Source organism: Apodemus sylvaticus, chromosome 20 (genome assembly GCF_947179515.1).
Source record: "Apodemus sylvaticus chromosome 20, mApoSyl1.1, whole genome shotgun sequence".
Lineage (NCBI taxonomy): Eukaryota > Metazoa > Chordata > Mammalia > Rodentia > Muridae > Apodemus > Apodemus sylvaticus.
The window spans coordinates 40,282,918-40,301,515 of NC_067491.1; the positions used below are offsets into that span (position 1 = coordinate 40,282,918).

General features: G+C 46.0%; 1 protein-coding gene across 1 annotated transcript in view; it reads left to right on the plus strand.

Annotated features, from left to right (window-relative positions):
- Plxnc1 (plexin C1) overlaps positions 1 to 18,598 on the plus strand; it is a 155,584-nt gene that overhangs the window by 40,027 nt on the left and 96,959 nt on the right. The gene's annotated exons all lie outside the window — the stretch shown is intronic.

An 18,598-nucleotide genomic window follows, 5' to 3' on the forward strand; every position in this document is an offset into this window, starting at 1 on the left:
TCACTTGTTGCCCTACTTTAATGATCCATTCCCACGCTGTGGCGAAGCGGACCTCTCCAGGACTGAAATGCACGGTGTAACCATAATTCATTCTTAAAGATGGTTCCTGCCATTCCAGCCAGTATCGGCAAGTCATTTGACCCAGGCCACACAGGGCCATCCGGTCTGGGGCAAGAGGGAGCTGGGATGTGACATGAGACGGGAGAGGCTAGTGCAGGTGGGTTTATTTCTTACTAAGTTCGCTAAGACTTCAGAGAGAGAGAGAGGCGAAAGGTTCTCCCTTGGAGACGATAAAAAGAATAGCAGCGTTTGAAATTTTTCAAATGAATCCTCATCATGCCGTGTATTCCGCACGCTCGGCGGAAGCCTTATTATTGATGGCATTGTCTTCTCGCACACCATATAGCCCTGGGCCTGATGTACAATCTCAGTCTCCAGGCAGAATCTGCCCGACTTGGTCTTGAATTACGATGTGCACGACCCATCTAGGCTCAAGGGCGACTTGGTGCGGCTTCCTCTCCATGGCAGTTCTTAGCGTCGCTGGGACCAGCCTGGTTGGATTCACTGTTGCCATGGCAACCCAGTACTCCAGCTCTCGCTATAGAAGCAAGGAGGAAAGAGCCTTCACTGCAGCTCAGGCAGGAACGAGAGGGGGGAAAAAAACAAGCCACATAGCAGCGGCTGTCAGATTGGTGCTTTCTGTTTTTTAAAGGTGAACACAGATTAAAAAAAATTCATAATAAAAAGAGCAGAGCAGGTAGGGAGAGGCGGAGGGCAGAGTTGGGGGGGGGATAGAGAAGTGAATTAGAGAGCTCTTGGGGGGGGGCAGGGAGCGTGAGTGGAGAGGGTGATTATGATGTAAGGGAGAGAGGCTCAGGAAACAAACGAAAAATATGGAGATGGAATGGATTAAGAGTTCTTCGTGGAGGAAGTCACAATCCTAGCTACTGCAAGAGAAGCGGCTGCCCTCCTCTCTGCACCCCCTTGTGGGCCTCCTTCCCTCAGAATCCCTGGCAGACAAAAGACACAGGGCCTAGCAAATTCTCATGAATAATTGTAATTGGGGTAGGAGCCTTTCCTTCTTGTCACATGCCCAAGAATAGCCTTGAAGAAATTAACTGATCACAGCCAGTATTATATGGTTGCTGTGGTTTTTTCTTTTTCTTTTTTCTTTCTTTTTTTTCTCTTTTAGATCCATTTATGTCATGTCTCTGTGTGTCTTTAGAGAGCTCTGGACAGGAGTTCGTTCATGGGTGGTGGTGACAGTGGTGGTAGTTAAATAGCCGTGACTACTTGGTCAATAAGCTTCAGTCAGGAGTTGGTGGGAGATGCCCACGTTGATAATAGAATTTTGGAGTTGGTCGTATGTTGATGGTTCTTTCAGAAGCCGTAGTAGTCTCAGAGCAGGAGGGGGTGGGAGGGTGCTGACTGAAAAGAGAAGATAAAGAGAGAGCTGAGCACTGAAGTACTGACCACTCAAGCACTGTGATGTTTAGAAACAGAAAGGGAGGGGGGAAATGGAGAAGGATCAGAAGGCATCTAAGGGAAGGCGTGTGTTGCCAGGCAAGGGGAAGAGAGCAGCGTTCTGTGCTAGGCCCTGCCAAGGAGGCCAAAGGAAAACCATAGGACAGAGTGGTCGACGACAGTGACAGAGGCCCATGTTTGGAAGGGTGCTGGCCGGAGCTGCAGAAGACATTGAGCAGTGAGCCAGCCGGAGCATCTCCTTGGGGGTGTTAGGAAGAGTCGTAGAGGAAATATGGAGCAGATTCTGGGGCAAAACGTGGAGTGCAGACAGCTTAGGGTTCTAAAATTTATTTTTTTCCATTACATTTTATTTGGAGCGGGGTAGCGCATGTCCCATGGCGTGTCAGGAGGTCAGAGGACCACTCATGGGGGTCCTCTTCTACCATACGGATCTCAGGGACCAAAACTCAGGTTGTCAAGCATGGCAGGTAAAAGCATCCACAACGCTATCTCACCAGTGTAAATTTAGCATGTTTTTGTTTTGTTTTGTTTTAAGATACATTAAATAATGGTGTCTGGGGCTGGAGAGATAATGGCTCAGCCTGTCTGTAAAATGCCCGCTCGGTGAGCATGAGTTTGGATCTCCAGCACCTCCATAAAACGTCAGCTGTGCTAACAGGTGTCTGTAATCCTAGTGTTGGGGAAACAGAGACAGGAGGATCCCCCGAAGTCCACTGGTCAGACAGCCCAGCCGAAACAACGAGCTCTGAATTCAAAGAGAGGCCGCACCCTCCCGTAAGCAAGAGTGAACGTGTGCGCATGCACATGCGCATGCGCACCCACACTCCACATACCAGTGCTTTTCTGTGTTATTGGGGAAAATTCCAGTAGAAAGGAGGGAGGGGGAGGGGAGGGTGAACATTGTGGTGTGCTGTCTTTCAGCAGGTGACAGAAAATATAACCTAATCACATCAGCTGGGAGGGTAGCCTCAGATTTGAATGGAAAGGAGGCAGCACAGTCTGGACCCCAGAGCTGACAGAGATGGAACAGACCTCAGGGTTTGTTCATATTGCACGGAACCTCCCCTGTGACCGTAGACCAGTAGGAGCAAGGTGTCTGGGTGAGCCTGGGGAGAGGGGGCCCTGGAAATCAGAGAAAGGGGAGCAGAAAGCACAGAGGAGCTCAGGTAAAGAACACACAGAGAGAAGATAGAATATGGCTGTCTGGCAACACTGGGGCGCATCTGAGGGCGAGGATCTTGCCTTTGAGACAGAAAACATGGGCTTGCCTTGCTCGTGTAGTCTAGCTCCAGTCCCGTCACGGGGTTGATAGACTTGGGTTTAGCTAGAGTTTCAGGATGAGTACATCAGGGTGGGGTCTATGGGATGACTGCTGCTGTAGACACTGATGTGTGTAATGAGGGACTCTGGTGTGTGTCGGAGGGAGATAGGGATACACTGTGTGTGAAAGACATGGGGAGGGTGGGGGGTGCATAAGATCCACGCACTAGGAAAAAAGTATCAACCGGACTGCATGGGGTTCAACGCTGAGGTGACACAGGTGTGGAGTTACCGGAAATGGTAAGGTCTGCAGGACTGATATGTCATGGCAGTGAGGGTGAAGAACAAGATTACTGAGAGAGAAACAGGGACCTCTGTGTCTCAGTCGAAGCCAGAAAGAACAAGGCCCAATATTGAAGAGTAAGGGACGAATTAGTCAAGACATAAAACTAACTAGAAACGTGGGTGAGCGTTGATCCTGTAGGTGGGTTCATAAGGAATCAAAGATGGTATCTGTTATGAACATGGAGGTCAACTCTGGGAGATGGTTAGAGAGACAATTATGCTGAAGAGGTTCAGCTGGCCACCTCTGGTAACTTAAAGGAAGCAGCCAGCCCTCTACCACAGCAGTCCTCAGCCTTCCTAACACTGAGACTCTTTAATACAGTTCCTCATGTTGTGGTGACCCCTAACCATGAAATTATTTTCGTTGTTACTTCATAACTGTAACTTTGCTATATCATTTGCTATTGTTATGAATTATGATATGACTATCTCCTGATGGTCTGAGGTAACCCCTGTGAATGGATTTTTCAACCCCCAAAGAGGTTGTGAGCCATCGTTTTTAGAGGGACATGGGGAAGCTGTGTCCCCTGGGGAGAACAGTAAGCCAGGAGGAAGGGGCTGTTAAAGAATTGGGCGAGGTCAGCAAGCCATTCTTAACAGCTAGCTGTAAGGCCTCTCTCCAGTTTCCCCTGTTCGTTATCTTGCTCCCTCCCCCTTGCTAAACACTTTCCAGTAGGATGGATCCTTTTAAAAATCCCCAGCAGACAGTGTCCTCCCTAGATTCATTGCCCCCCAGTCGCTCCTCTCTCAAACTCAGCCTGATCTCCTGCTGCAGACAAGGCATTCTGTGATTTGCAGCCCCGACCTTTCTCAGGACTCTCTCTATCCTTGGTCTTGATTGTCTTTCTGATTCAAGAATATTCCTGCCCAGGGCCTTTACCCTGAATTTCAAAGTTCTCCATTTTAGCACCCTCTTCCCTTCAAGAGCTCCTTATCTGCTGTCTGGTCCTAGAATGCATATCTGTGTCTACTTAACTGTCCAACATCAGATAAGCAACCCCTGCCCACTGTTGGGTTACCATTTTGTTTCTTTTGTGGTCCATGGAGGTGACTGCACTCTCTACCTCTCCCTTTACACTTTCATATACAGTGTGTTCCAAAAACATACTGAGTGAGGTAAGTCGAGAGACCGGCAGGCAGTACCAGTGGCTTTTTATATCAGCAAACATAGTGGAGTCATGGTTGACGGTCCTTGTTGGCCTTGTCCCCCCACTTGGCTCCCAGTTGACTCTGTTCTGGTCTAAGATAAAATGAAACTAAGCCTCAGATCTGTGACTCATGTTAAGCTCTCAGTACCTTTCAAAATTAGGAATTCTAAAGGGGCTGTTTTGGTGATGTGGTGGTGGTGGTGGAGCACCCCACTGCGTTTACTTTAAATGTCAGATTTATTTAGAAAAATAATTTCTTCTCTGTCTTGAGAAGGTTGAACCTTCTGGTATATGCGTCTTGAAAGTGGATTTGGGTATGGTGGGAGGCCACAAGAAGGATATTAATTTCTTTTTTATTTGGTGTTAAGAATAGATACCCAGTATAATAAGCAGATTTAAAAAAAACAACAAGTAATCACCGAGGTCTACAAAGTCTAGTATTTTATTGTGGGAACCTCAGGTTCAACCTGTGCTGCATTTGTGTGTGGGTGGGAGGAAAGGGAATTTTTTTCCCCGAGGCTGAATGTATTGGGCTTGGAAACAGCTTCTTAGCTTCTCCCATATTGCGAAGCCTAGCACATGTGTTCAGTTGTGGATTTCCACAAAACTGGCAATCCCGAGCCGATGAGCCGACAAGGTTCCAAAAGTTCATTTGCAAGTTTGTTTGGCTCATGTGGGTGCATTTCCCACAGAAACAATGTCACAAATTGAGGGTGGATTCCCAAGCCAGCCCACAAGATCCAATTCCTCTTAATTTCAACAAACATTTGTTGAAAACCTACCAAGAGCCCCATGTGGCCAGTGAGATGGTTAGGTACTGTTGAGAAAACCCAGATGTCCTTCTTGGCTGTAAGGGATTAACACGCAAGCTAGGAGGGCAGCGGGGTCTGTGCCAGAGACCATTCAGCCACCCAACTGATCATTGACATGCCTGAGTCACCCACGTGTTCTAAGCCTGACGTCCCATCCAGAGGCACAGTTCCCGTCCAGATGATGCAGTCTAGTGATGCACAGGGGTCGGTAGATTTTGAGTTTCTGTTTCAATAATTCCACCTAATGAGCAACTGCCCTAGTACCCTAACAAACAGGTAATTCTCTTCGAATCCTCATGGATCTGCTTGTAAGCTGTGGGTGGAGGAAGAGGTTCATGTCATGTTATCAGCGAAACTCGGCGCTCTTTCACGCATCTCTCATTGTCACGTGTCTCTCTTAAGTCGGAGAGCAGATGTCTAAGTCGCCAAGCTAAGTTCCAGGAATACACTCAAAGCCTCTGCTCCCATCATGTTTACTGATATTCCCCTGGTAAAACAAGCTCCACAGACAAGCTCAACATTAGCAGGGTAAGGAAATAGGCCATTCTCTTCTGTCTAGTCAGGTGTATTATGACACAGCAATGGCAAACAGCAATATAGATGAGTCATTGTAGTATAGGAAGGCTAGGGGACTTGGGAATGTGCATCTAGTCTCTCTAGAATAAAGGAGATGAATAAAATAGGGGGCTGTAAGGATAGACATGGAAGACGTAGGGTTTCATGGAGATGCAGATAGAGCGTCTGACTCACATGTCAAAGGTTGTGGGGGGGGGAAGCTTCATGGGGAAGAGATATCTCAGGCAAATCTGAATCCTAGGCAGGTATCAGGAAGGGAAACTGGCTGAGCATGGCAAAGGATACCGGAAGTTCCTGAATGTAGGTGTGGATGAGCGTATGGCACGTTTGGGGGCGTGGATAAGAGGCCACGGTCAATGGGGCACATGAGTCATTTGGCTTTTGTTAGAAGAATCTTGAGGAGTCTCCCGTCGGGGGAGAGTGAGCGGCTAGAGCAAAATAGACTTGGGTCATCGCTGGAAGCTGGCAGAGCGACTGGTCAGCAGGTGCTTGTAGAAACTGGGGCTGGGTTAGCATGGCAGTGAGTGGAAGCAGGTACACTGGAGAGCTATTTGGATGCCAACACTGACGGGGCTTGGTGATTAATTAAATTTCCCCTTGAGCATGGCACACTAAAAATAGGGCCATAAAATGAAAAATAGAAGATCAGGGTGGCCACCGTGTCTGTGTATTCTTTCTCCCTTGACCCAACATCACACAAAGAAAAGAGGTGACACCCAAAGAAGCTGGATTCTCCCTGTGGCCCAGGCCCTGGAGTCTAAGGAGGACAACCAGGTCAGGTGCAGGAGGACTTCTGAGAGCCGGCAGAGAGGTGTGTGTTCTGACTCTTTTACCAGCAATACAGGGGATCATGAGCAGACATTTGGCTTGGGGGACCAGACGGACAGAGGTGTCCTTCACTGAGCACGTGTAGAAGGGAACATCTACCTGGGGGTGAGCAGCCATTGACTGCCACACTGGCACACTGAATGGTACAGCAGAGGAGGAAGAAATAACGTTCCTAAGGTTGGCTCCTATGGGCTGGGTCTTTGTTTGAATATCCTGTGTTTTTCCTATGCCAAAGCAGGGTCAATGGTGGTACCTACCTCTCGGGCTGCTAAGAAGATCATATCAGATAATATTTATGAAATTGCAGACAGGCTCTTGCTCCTAGAAAGTGCTATAGCAGACGTCAATGGGGGAGGATAGGGGGTGGTCAGGGTCACCCTCAGATTCAGAGGGGAGGTAGTCTGAAACTGGGCCTGGAAGATTTTTCTCTGAGGGCAGAGGTATGGGAGATACTTCGAGGTGAAGAAGTAACTACTCAGTCGGAGGTCCTATAGGGAGTGCAAGGTTGTTTTTTTTTTTTTTTTTTTTTTTTTTTTTTTTTTTTTTTTTTTTTTTTTCTGTCTCTAGGACATTGGCTAGGAAGGAAAGGATAAAGGTGCTGGGTAGGATCAGGAAGTGAAGGCTCCGAGTTTAGATTTAATTAGTATGTGCTGGGAGCTCATTAAAGAGCTTTAAGCCAAGGACTGTATCTCTGAAAGATTTGTGTCTTGCAGAGATTATCGTGATGACAGTGCAGAGGGTGGGTTGTATCAAGTCAGGCATCAACTGTACTTAACTCCTGTAATTCGTAGAGTGAGTTTATCTTGTATCTCTTCCTGGGTCATCTGCTTGGTGGCTATTTCTTGGGCCCAGTCATAACAATGGAACCTGGACTGGATCCTTCTCAGCAAATGGGCCGTGCAGGAGCAGCCATTCATGCTAGCTCCTTCACAGTCTCCATGCACACACAGGGTAGAGACAGAGCCCCCAACATGCTAATTACAGGGTATCTGGATGCCCTCTTGATATTTGTATAAATTTAACCTCCTCCTATATTCTTCTGAGTGTTTTACCCGCCATTGTGACAGTTGGAAGACCTTCAGGCAACCCCTAGAAGCTGATTTTAAATCTTCAGCCCCTGTTGGGCTGTACTGCATGTGGGATTCTGAAACACCATTTCTCGGCTCAGTCTAGCAGCAGGCACCCCATGGTCCAGCTCCTGTCTGACCACTAAAAAGCTGGCAGGAGCAGAAAGGACCAACATGGGAGAGAAGGGACGGTCTGTGCAGAGCCGACTGGGAGCACTTTGAGTGCCCAGCTTGCTCTCCTGTCTTGAGGACTCTCCTCTACCTAAGAGGCATTTCTCCAAGAACTCTGGTCTAATTGTTAGCCCTACGGGAACCCTGCCCACCAGGGTGTGCAGTGATGGGGCACAGTACCCCTGGCCTTATTCTTCTGAAGCCCTGATAGATGATCTCTGTTGCAAATGCTGCCCCGAAGCATCTTGCTAGCAAAAGCCAACAGAGTGAGCTGTCTCAGAGAGTCTGCCTTGAACACAGAACTCCATGAGACTCCGCCCCGTGCCTGTTCACCCTTCCTGGCACCCTAAGCAGTCAGGAATCAGCATGACTGTCAGCCTACTTTTTAAGAGTAGAAGACAGGTGTGGGCTCTAAGGAATACTTGGAAGCTTCAGAGGGCATGAAATGCTTTTTTTCTGCGGCACTGGAGGTGAGGACTCTGAAGCAGGGTTTCACTAGACTGTAATAGAGGTGGACAGAGCTTCTCCTTGATGCCATAGAAACCCCCTTTCCAGCTTCCCAAGGCACCTCACATTCCTCGTTGCCTGCTCCTTCCTGCCCTTTCAAATCTAACAATGCAGCATCTCCAGACTCCGCTGGTTCTGAATTCCTCTCTCTGATCTTTGTGCTTACATTGGGCCACAGGATAATGTCAAGCCCCACCTGAAGATCCTTAATTAGCTCAATTTTGCAGAGTGCTCACCATGAAGGTGACATCCCAGTCATGAGTACTAGGATGTGGACAACTTTAGAAGCCACTCTCCTTCACCGGCCTCAGATTATACACATCTGGGTTTATGTCCAATTCCCAGACCATTCACTGTCTGCCATTGTAGGGAAGAGGCATAGAGACAGGAAGGAGATGATGTCCTCAGAGAGGGCAAAGCTGGAGAAACAATTGCCCACACGGACATTACCTAATAACCTGTGCACTGAGAAAGAGAACAGAACTCAGGGCCCTTTCTAGTTGCAGGAACTACTTTGCACATTTATCCCAACAGATACTGAACACCTACTATGTGTCAGATGTCCTCAGCTCTAGGATTGTCAGTGCTCCCATTTAGTTACCCAGAGTCTCACATTCATGAAAGTCTTTCTGTGCAAGGGATTTAAGTTTCTCAGAGTTACTGTAACAGACGTTAACCACAAAGTTGGTAGCACTTCTGGAAGGCAGAAGTATGAAATCGAGGTGTCGATAGGGTCATGTAGTCTGTGGAGGTGCTAGTGCAAGATCTGCCTCTCGTGTGTGTCCCATGAGGGTTCCTGGGGCTCCGTGGCTCATCCTAGAATATCATCTCTGCCCCGTGTCTTGTGTGATCGCCTTCCTCGTATGCATCCAAACCGCCCTCTCCTTTCTACTAGCAAGATACCAGTCAGTGCAGACTTTAAGCACTGCATTGCACCCAGGATAATCCCATCTTGAGCTCCTTAACTAATTACCCCTTCAAAGACTATGTCCAAGGAGGGTGGCATTCTGAGCATATGGGTGGGCATCTCATCCGGGAGGAAGATGCCAGCCTCAAAATCCGCAAGGAAGCCACCTAGGAGTAGGCAAACAGGACTAAGTAAATTTGAGAAAGGGAAAGAGGGACACTGATGAGGAGTTGGGGAAAGGTAGCAGTTAAATTGGGGGTCCTGGAAGGTCACTGTCATATTTAGCAGAATGGCCAACAAGGAGACACATGGAGATAGAAGATCATTACACTCCTACCTTCCTTCTTTCCTTCTTTGGAGCTGAGGATGTGTCCTTCCATGTGCAGATCTCAGGCTTGAAGCCTGTGCAGTGACACTACTTTATGGTCCAGTGCAACTCTAATGACAGTGATAATGATAATGATGAGATTTGGGGCGGCCCCTCCTCCTCGTGTGAGGACCCCATTGTGCCAACTAATTGTATCGAAGCAAGTAGGACAACTGTCTGTGGGGTGGAAACAGTGGGGAGCAGAGAGGAATCTGCTGTTCTGGCCTTGGGGCCTTCCTGAATGACCCTGACACAGCCTGAACCTGGGCATCTGGGTTACTGTGAATGTGGAAGGGACTCGGGAGACCTTCCCACACTAGAATGGGGTCTTGGGCCAAGCTGAGTCCCCTGGGTTCTTTATCCCCTTAATAGCTGCTAGAAGAGCCATGGGCTAAACCTACTGTACTGGCTGGTTTTATGTGTCAACTTGACACAAGTTAAAGTCACCAGAGAGGAAGGAGCCTCAGTTGCGGAAATGCCTCCTTGAGATCCAGCTGCAAGGCAATTTCTCAATTAGTGAATGTGGGAGAACCCAGCTCATGATGGATGTTGCCATCCCTGGGTCCTGGGTTCTCTAAGAAAGCAGGTTGAGCAAGGCAGGGAAAGCAAGCCAGTGAGCAATATCCTTCCATGGCCTCTGCATCAGCTCCTGCCTCCAGGTTCCAGTCCTGCTTGAGTTCCTGTCCTGGCTTCCACCAATGATGGACTAAGATCTGGAAGTATAAACCACATAAGTCCTTTCCTCCTTAACTCGCTTTTTTTGGTTCTGGTGTTTCATTGCAGCAATAGAAATGAAGATACCTACTTGCCATAGAAGTAAAAGAAGCACAAGACAGCTGAGGGGCACAGGTCCACTGTTGGCCTCACAGCAGTTGGCAGTGACTGCGCCTTGCACACAAGCCAGTTTGGTTTGTTTGGTAAAAGCTGCTAATGAGGACCTCAAACTTCAGCATCCCAACTCCAGTTCTCATCTGCACCATCTCTTTAAGTGATGGTCTAACTTCCAACAAGCCCCATTAAGAGCACCCCTTCTAGTAAATACATGTTTTAATGGAATAGAGGTTGGGTTTTTTTCCTAATGACCTTATCTGCGGCAGGGCACTTTCATAAGCATGTATTGATCGGCTTTTTAAAAATTCCTCAAATGTTTCCACTTGTCTCTGTGACCTCATGTTTGCCCCGTTCCCAGCAACGTCTCCACATCTAAACTCAGTGTTCAGATCTGCATCCCGAGCCCTGCCTGCCAGTCTCTGGTTTTGTTCTTGGACCATCCTGTAATGTTAGACTGGTTGTATTCTGATATTTTTGATAGTCAAGATGGGAATTGATATGAACCCTAGAGAAAGGGCTAATCGTATTGCTGCCACCCAATCATTGCTAGGGAAATGGGCCCTCAATGCCTCTAAAGTTCTCCATGATGACATAGGGGATGTATAAAGGAGAGGTAGAGCCCAGATCTTCCTGGGACAAGAGGCATCATTTTCTCACTTCTGTCTCCATGCTGCCTGGTTTTTCTAAACACTTTCTTGACTGTCTTCTGTGTAAGGTCTGTACTGGAATTGAAAAGCAAAAACTTTTAGTACACCGCACTTGTCTCTTGATGAAGAACTGCATAGAGTGAAGTCCACAAACCCCTTTTGTGTGAGTGTTTCAGTCTGCAAATGTGTTTTATATGTGGCTAAACAGCTCCAAGTTTCAAGACAAAGACTGATTTTCCACTATGCCAGTTAACAGACCAACCTAATGAACAAAAATCAATAAAACGACTTAGGCTGGTATCAGGGAGACACGGAGAAGAATTTAGTCCCTTCACATTTTAATTCTCATACTAATTCAGCTAAACTTTGTTGAACACCAGCAGTGGACCAGACCCTTCACTAGATTCTGGGGAAAACAAAGATGAACAAGGCTGTGCCCTGAAGAGTAAAAAATTAGTGTGGCAAGTAGACAGTCAACAAATACTCTTAATAGCTGCTGTTTAAGACATAAGGAGACACCGAAACCCTTTACTCCTGGGAGCTGGAAGAGCTCTAAAAGTCTTGTAAGAAGCCTTGGGCTGTGCATACCTTCGTATGTTGGAAAGCATACTAGATAGTGAACTAATACAACAGAGAAGCTATGCAAATGGACATCTGGTCAACCTTATTACTAAGATTCCTGTCTAGTCTTTAGCATTTTGTATTTGTTTAGCTAACTAAGGTACAAGTTTTCTGACTCTGCCATGTGCACTATTGCTGTCTTAGATACTGCTCTGTTGCTGTAAAGAGACACCAAGACCAAGGCAACTGTTAAAAGAAAACATTTAATTAGAAGTTTACGTACAATTTTAGGTGGTTAGAGTTCATGATCATTATGGCAGGATACAGACAGACGGCACTGGAGCACTAGCTGAGAGCTTTACATCCTGATCCCACACATAGGCAGCAGGCAGAAACATCCAGTTAGACAGATTGGGCCTGGTGTGGCCTTTTGAAACCTCAAAGCCTACCCCCAGTGACACACCTGCTCCAACAAGGCCACACCTCTTAATCCTTCCCAAACAGTTCCACTAATGAGCATTTAAACATAGGAGTGAATGGGAGACATTCCCACTAAAACCATCACAATTTCCCAGTCAAAACTGATGGAAATTGCTTTCCTAATGTGTGTATCTGGAATTTCTAGTCCCTTAAGATAGCACTCAGTGTTCAGAGTTGGTGTACCATTCATCCTTGCCCTGGCAAGTCACAAAGCACAGGGGCCTGCGTAATCGAGGCCCCCAGAAGGCTTGTGGCAGGGAACTTGTTTAATTTCATGTGACTTATATTTCCCAAATTTCTTGGCTTGAACACTAACATCTCACTTTGAAAATCCAATATAACCCATATATTCCTTTATGTACATTTCCTGGGGAAACCAAGTATCACTTGGGTACTTCCCGCTATGAAAGACTATAAAAATTTTTGAGATAGTAGAGAGAATGTGAGGGCTGTTGACAAACACCATGCTAACAACCCTCCCTGTACCTTAGTATCTTTGTTTGTCATGGAAGTGGTAACAGTGATACCTGCTTCATAAAGGTTAGTGAGTTCTTCCCACTGGTCATAGAAATAATGCAAGAGCTATAGCAGTGGTAGAATGTTATAGTGTGAATGTGTCTCCCCATAAAGCCTGTACTGGAAACAATCCCTAGCATAACAGTGTTGGGAAGCAGGACTTGCTGGGAGGTTCATACATATTTAGCTCTACACTCATGAATGGCCCAATGCCAGTCATGAAAGAGACTGAGACTGCAATTCTGACTTCTTACTATTTCATGCACATACACCTTCTCCTGCTTTGCTGCCTTCTGCCACAGAATGATGGAGTGAGATGGCTCTTGCTGGATGCAAGAAACTGACCTTGGATCACCTCCTAGCCTTTGGAGTTGTGAAATAAATAAAAAAAAAATTTCCCACTCATGACATTCTGCCACAGGGGCACCAAACGGTCTAAGGAAAAGGGTCCCTTGGTAAGCTGTTGTGTTGTCTACTGCAATGTCGACATGGAACAGTGGATGAGAAAGTGGTCTTGGAATGCCATGCTGACTGATGCAGTATCTCAGTTTCTCCATATACTAACGGCACTTTAGGAAAGCAGTGTGGGCTCTTGTAAAAGCTGTTCCCCCTATCCATTAATCAGGGACAATCATGGTATCTCTTTTTTAGTTAAGTTTACTTCTGTGTGGAATAAATGAATCAAGTCACGTGAAAAGACATCGCATGGCATGCTAGACATTTTTGCTTTTTCTAAAAACAAACAAAAAAAGTCTAGATTTCTGTGTTATTAGCATCTCTCATGTAGACTGACTTGCAGATCCAGTGATGAAGATCCAGTTTTTTTCAGCTTTCTTAGCAAGTTATTTTGGTCTTGTATTTTGGCATTCCCCCCCCCCCCCCCCGCTCCTGACTCTAGGAGCCTTTAATTCAGAGTTTGGTTTGTCACAGTGACTTCCTGTTCTCTTTCATTTAATGGAGTCTGACTCCTTCATCTCGTGGACTGGCAACTGTAATGAATGTCACCTGACTCTGGAGACCACCTGGTCCCTCCTTTGTGTGCTGTATCTTTCCTAAGGACGTACACCTCTGTTGCAAATCACTCAGCAAAGGACCTTGGGATGCTCTTGGAGAAAACCATCCCCCCTTGAGGATGCAGTTGACCCTGTGAGAGGAGAGGAACTGGATTGTTGGTTTGTTAAAAGTTTTCTGATATCTTATCAGTATAGGATCTTTGGAACAGGTCACACTCACCCCACATTCAAGCCAATTACCTGATATTTAGTTATCGGATTCCTTCAGGGACTGTCTGCTCTTGGTGAACAATTAGATTAGAGGATGCTGATGAAATTCTAGTGGCAGGAAGTGGGAGTTACATTTCTGAGCTCAGAGTTTCTATTTCAAGGTTGAGTAAGTGGTAAATTTTTACTGAGGGATTCTAGCCTAATAGAGTCAGATTGTCAAGGTCTGCCCCCGCCCCCACCCCAGCCCAGCATGTGGATGGGCACTTCAACCTGCCTGGAAAACTTCAGGTTTCAGGCTTTCAGAAGTTGGCCTCCCTGTCCTTTATGTTGGCATGAAAACAATTAATAATTTAAGCCAGGCCCATTTAAAAAAAAACAGAAATGCTATACAAATACAATAATGATAAATTTAAAAGTCGATCCAGTTGGGCACCATTCCCAGACTACCAACTGAGCAGACACACAAATAAGTAAAGAGGAGGAAAAACTGCTATATAATGCAAATGGCTACCATCTCCTTGTGTTCTGCTGTTCTTTTATTGCAGATATATAATATCAAGGCTACATTATGGGTAAATAGGTTTTGTGGCCTAACCCAGAAAACCTAATCACAGCTTATAATATTATTTCTATGAAGGAAATATATTTTATATTATAAACAGATGGTTGGCAAGCAGTTTTTGGAGCACAATCGGTTTGTGAGGCTGGGTCCACCGGCCTCACAGGAGCCTTTAACAGGACTAGATGCTCGGATGTTGAAACACCAAGGCATCTCAGAACCCCCCAGTGAAGTGATTCTCTTCAGAATCCTCACTGAGATTTTCATCTTAAAAACTTCCTCACCCTCTTTCTTAGTTGGTTACCTGTGATCCACTTTCCTGTCTTGACTCAGCCTAGCCATACTTTCTAAATTCTGTTGAGACCCCAGGAATCTGGGAGGCACTCCAAGAGGCCTTATCCTGTGCGCTTTATAAAATGGTGGTCAAGGTCCGAGGAGGCTACCAGTGAGTGACCCTGTGGACCTCTGAACCTAGTTCATCCTCAAACAGTGGTTCCCAATCTGTGGGTTGAGACCCCTTTGTGGGTCGAACAAACTTTTCACAGGGGTCACCTAAGGCCATCAGAAAACACAGATGTTTACATTACAATACCAAAATTACAGGTAGGAAGTAGCAGCAAAGATAATTTTGAGGTTGGTGTCATTACAGCATGAGGAGCTACATTAAGGGGTTGCAGGATTAGGAAGGTTGAGAGCTATTGCAAAGGAAGCACCAACTAATGGTGTCCACTCAGCTAAGTACCCAGTACAGGTGCTGTTGCTGCCATGTCTGGGTTGGGTAGTTTTTTTTTTCAGATATATTATGGGCTACTCAGATTTCTACTTGGGAAGCAAACTCACTATAGGGAGTGGTCTCTGAGTGTCAGCAAGCTAAGAAGTGTCTGGAAGCCCCCGTTTGCCCCTTGAGAATGAATAGCCTGGGAATGTTTTCTAGGTTGCAGATGAAGAAGGTGGTCCATTTTCCTATATATTCAAGTGGCTGTATTAAAGTCTATTATTATTTTGAACAAATTGAGCTCTATAACACATTTATAGTAAACTGAGAAGAAGCTTCTTAAATAGTTGCACGCACTAATTGTTACCACATAAAAAGTTTTTCAGCTAAGGAGAGCTTTTATTTTTTTTAATTTAAATTAACTTTTTTTTTTTACCTTCAGGAATTTTTTTCTTTGCCCTTGCACAGTTTTATGTTCTAATTTTCAAGTAGATCTACTTATTGACTTTATCATGTGGGCATGAGAGATCTAACTAGGAATAGGAACAAATGAAAATAAAGCAGTGTGTTAGGGTTTTCTAGAGGAACTAAAGCACACACACATGTATGTATGTCTGTAAATATGTATGTGTATGTGTGTGTATATATATGCATGTATGAAACCAGCTTCATTAAAACAGCACAACCGCTATCTGGTGCCTGAGAACCTGGTAGTTACTCAGTCCTTGAGGCTGTGTGTCTCAGCAGTTAGAGTAATCCCACAATGACAGTCTCATAGCCGCGGAGCTGAGAACCCAGTAGTTACCAAGTCTACAAGACTGGGTATGCCAACAGTCTTTATCTGGTGCCAAAACCTTGGAGCGTTTCTGGAGAGCCGCTAGTCCCCAGTCAACAAGAGTAGCCTGGAAATGCTGGCTCTGCCTCTGATGCCAATGAAGGAATCAGCAGCGGCTGAGGCAGGTGAATTAATTAAGTGGCAAGAGGGAGGACCAAGTGAGCAAAATAGCCTTTTTAATTTGGGCTGCTACCAGGAGGGACCGCCCACGTTGGGGTGGTTCTTCTCACATCAATCAAGGCATTCAGGAGAGTCCTCCCTGCGAGGCTTTTTACTTAGGTGATTCTAATTTGTGACAAGTTGCCATTAAAGCCAACCATCACCACAGATAACGATTAAGATCGTATGGCTTTCAGATTGATTCTGTTGTGGTTTAAGTATGCCCTCTGCAAAATCTGTGTTGTATGTGAAATTGGGATGTGAAGCCTGTTGGGGGTGGGGCCTGTTGGGGTGGGGCCTGTTACGTGTTTATGAATGAGGGCTCTTGTCATCTCCAGACAGGTGTGAGGCTGTGAGTTCTGTCTCTCCCTCTTGCCTCTTTCTTACCCTTCCACAATTTTTTTGAGGGTGTTTTGAGGCATCACCTTCAAAAACACCCTTGCCAGGTCTGAGTCCTTCAACCATTGATTTCTAAAACGGTAAGAAGAAAAAAAAATCTGTTCTTGACAAATTACTCAGTCTCTGGTATCCTATTATAATTATACAAAATGGACTTTGCCTCATAATTGGTACTGAGTAGTACGGCTGATGGTATAATCAATACCTGACAGTGTGGGCCTGCCTGGGAACTGGTCATGGGTAGGAGCTGTAAGAGTCTGGGGCATCGGGATGGAAAAAACAAATTGCAGTGTGCTGATTCCTTTAAAAAGCATTTATTTTTATTTTACACATATGTTAGAGCCTGCATGTATGTAAGTATGTGTACCATGTGCATGTCTGGTACCCACAGAGGACAGGAGACAGAGATGGATGCCCAGAAACTGGAGTAATGTAAGTCATCCACTGTGGGTGCTTGAACTTGAACCCAGGTCCTCTGCAAGTCCAGCTCTTAGTCACTCAGCCATCCCCTCCAGTGCGTTAAGGGTGATCCTGACGTGGGTGTACAGATCCGCAACGTGGAGAAAGCCTGGTACTTCCTAGAGATTACAGGCACAGTCATGATCAGATTATCTGTAGAAACATGGAAGGTGAAGGCCTTCTGACAGGGTCTTCAGTGGAAGACCCTGTCAGCAAATCTCCAGCAAAGATTTGGAGCTGGGCACAGGGGCCTCCTGTGTCAGTTCCTTTTGTGTTGCTGTGCTAAAACACTAGACCGAAAGCAACTTGAGAAACAATATTTTAGCTTATGCTTCCAGAGGGACAGAGTCAGTCACGGCTGGGAATGCACGACCTGGTGGCAGAGCCCGGAAGGTGGCCAGTCACATTTCATCTGCACATGATAAGAGGAGGGGCTATAAACCTCAAATCATCCTCCTCATTACATACTTCCTCCAACAAGGCTCTACCTCCTAAATAACCTCCCCAAACAGTGCCACCGACCGAGGACCAAATACTCAAATACATGGTCCTAGGTGGGATATTTCTCATTCAAACCACCACACTGTATTTGTGTGGTGGTTTGAATACACTTGGCCCACAGGGAGTGGTACTGTTAGGAGGTGTGGCCTTGCTACAGGAAGGAAGTGTTTCACTGTGGGGGTGGGCTTTGGAGGTCTCCTCTACCCATTGTGGGAGAGAGCTTTCTAGCTGCCTGAGGATGCCAGTCTCTCCTGGTTGCCTTCAGATCAAGATGCAGAACTCTCATGTCCTTCTCCAGCACCGTGTCTGCCTGCACACTGCCATGCTTCCTGCTGTGATGATAATGGACTCAACCTTTGAAACTATAAGCCAGCCCCAATTAAATGTTTTCCTTTATAAGAGTTGTCATGGTCCTGGTATCTCTTCGCATCAATAAAACCCAAACTAAGACACCTTGTTAACAGTTGCGAAGAGGTTGGCAGAACTGTGCCCATGACGTAGGACTCTGAAATACAGATTCCAAGGTTTCTGGTAGAAGAATTTCTAAGCTAAATATTAAAGAAGCTTTTATTGAAAATACTAAAATGTGAAAAAATAAAATAATTTAAATACAGAGTTTGTAGTTAAAAGGGAAGTGGGGAGAAATTTTTGGAAAAATTTCACCTGGCCATATAAAGAACAAAGAGGCATTTTTAGAAGATGGAATTAGGAGCATGACCAAGGACCACTTACTGGAGATTACCATATATAGAGGCAGCCAGGTTCTAGTCATCAAGAATAACAGGAGAATGACCTCAAAGACATTCTTCAAAGTAGGTTGGACCCTTAGGGTAAAGCTTCCACAGAGGTTCCCTAAGGTCCCCGGCACTCATTTGCCAGGCCACTTTGGGACTCTGCTCCTTGTGTTCTGGCTCCTTGGCCATCAAGCTATGGATCAGGTAGGCCTAGATACAGCTTTGTAGGCAGGTTCACATTCTGGAGGGTCCACGTGGTAGACCATGGTAGCATCTACTGGGTACCAGTCTTATAACTATGCATAGTTCATGAGCTAGGAGCCCATGATGGCCTCCATTTAAAATCAAAAGACTATCACAGGATGCCTGAGAGTCCATGCAGAAACTTGCTACAGGGACAAAGGGAGTGTATGTAGCGTCTCTACTATAGTAATGTCTAGAATCTCATGGGAATGGCACAGCTTCTGAGCCACAGAATTATACCAACACTAAACCCTTTCAGCTGC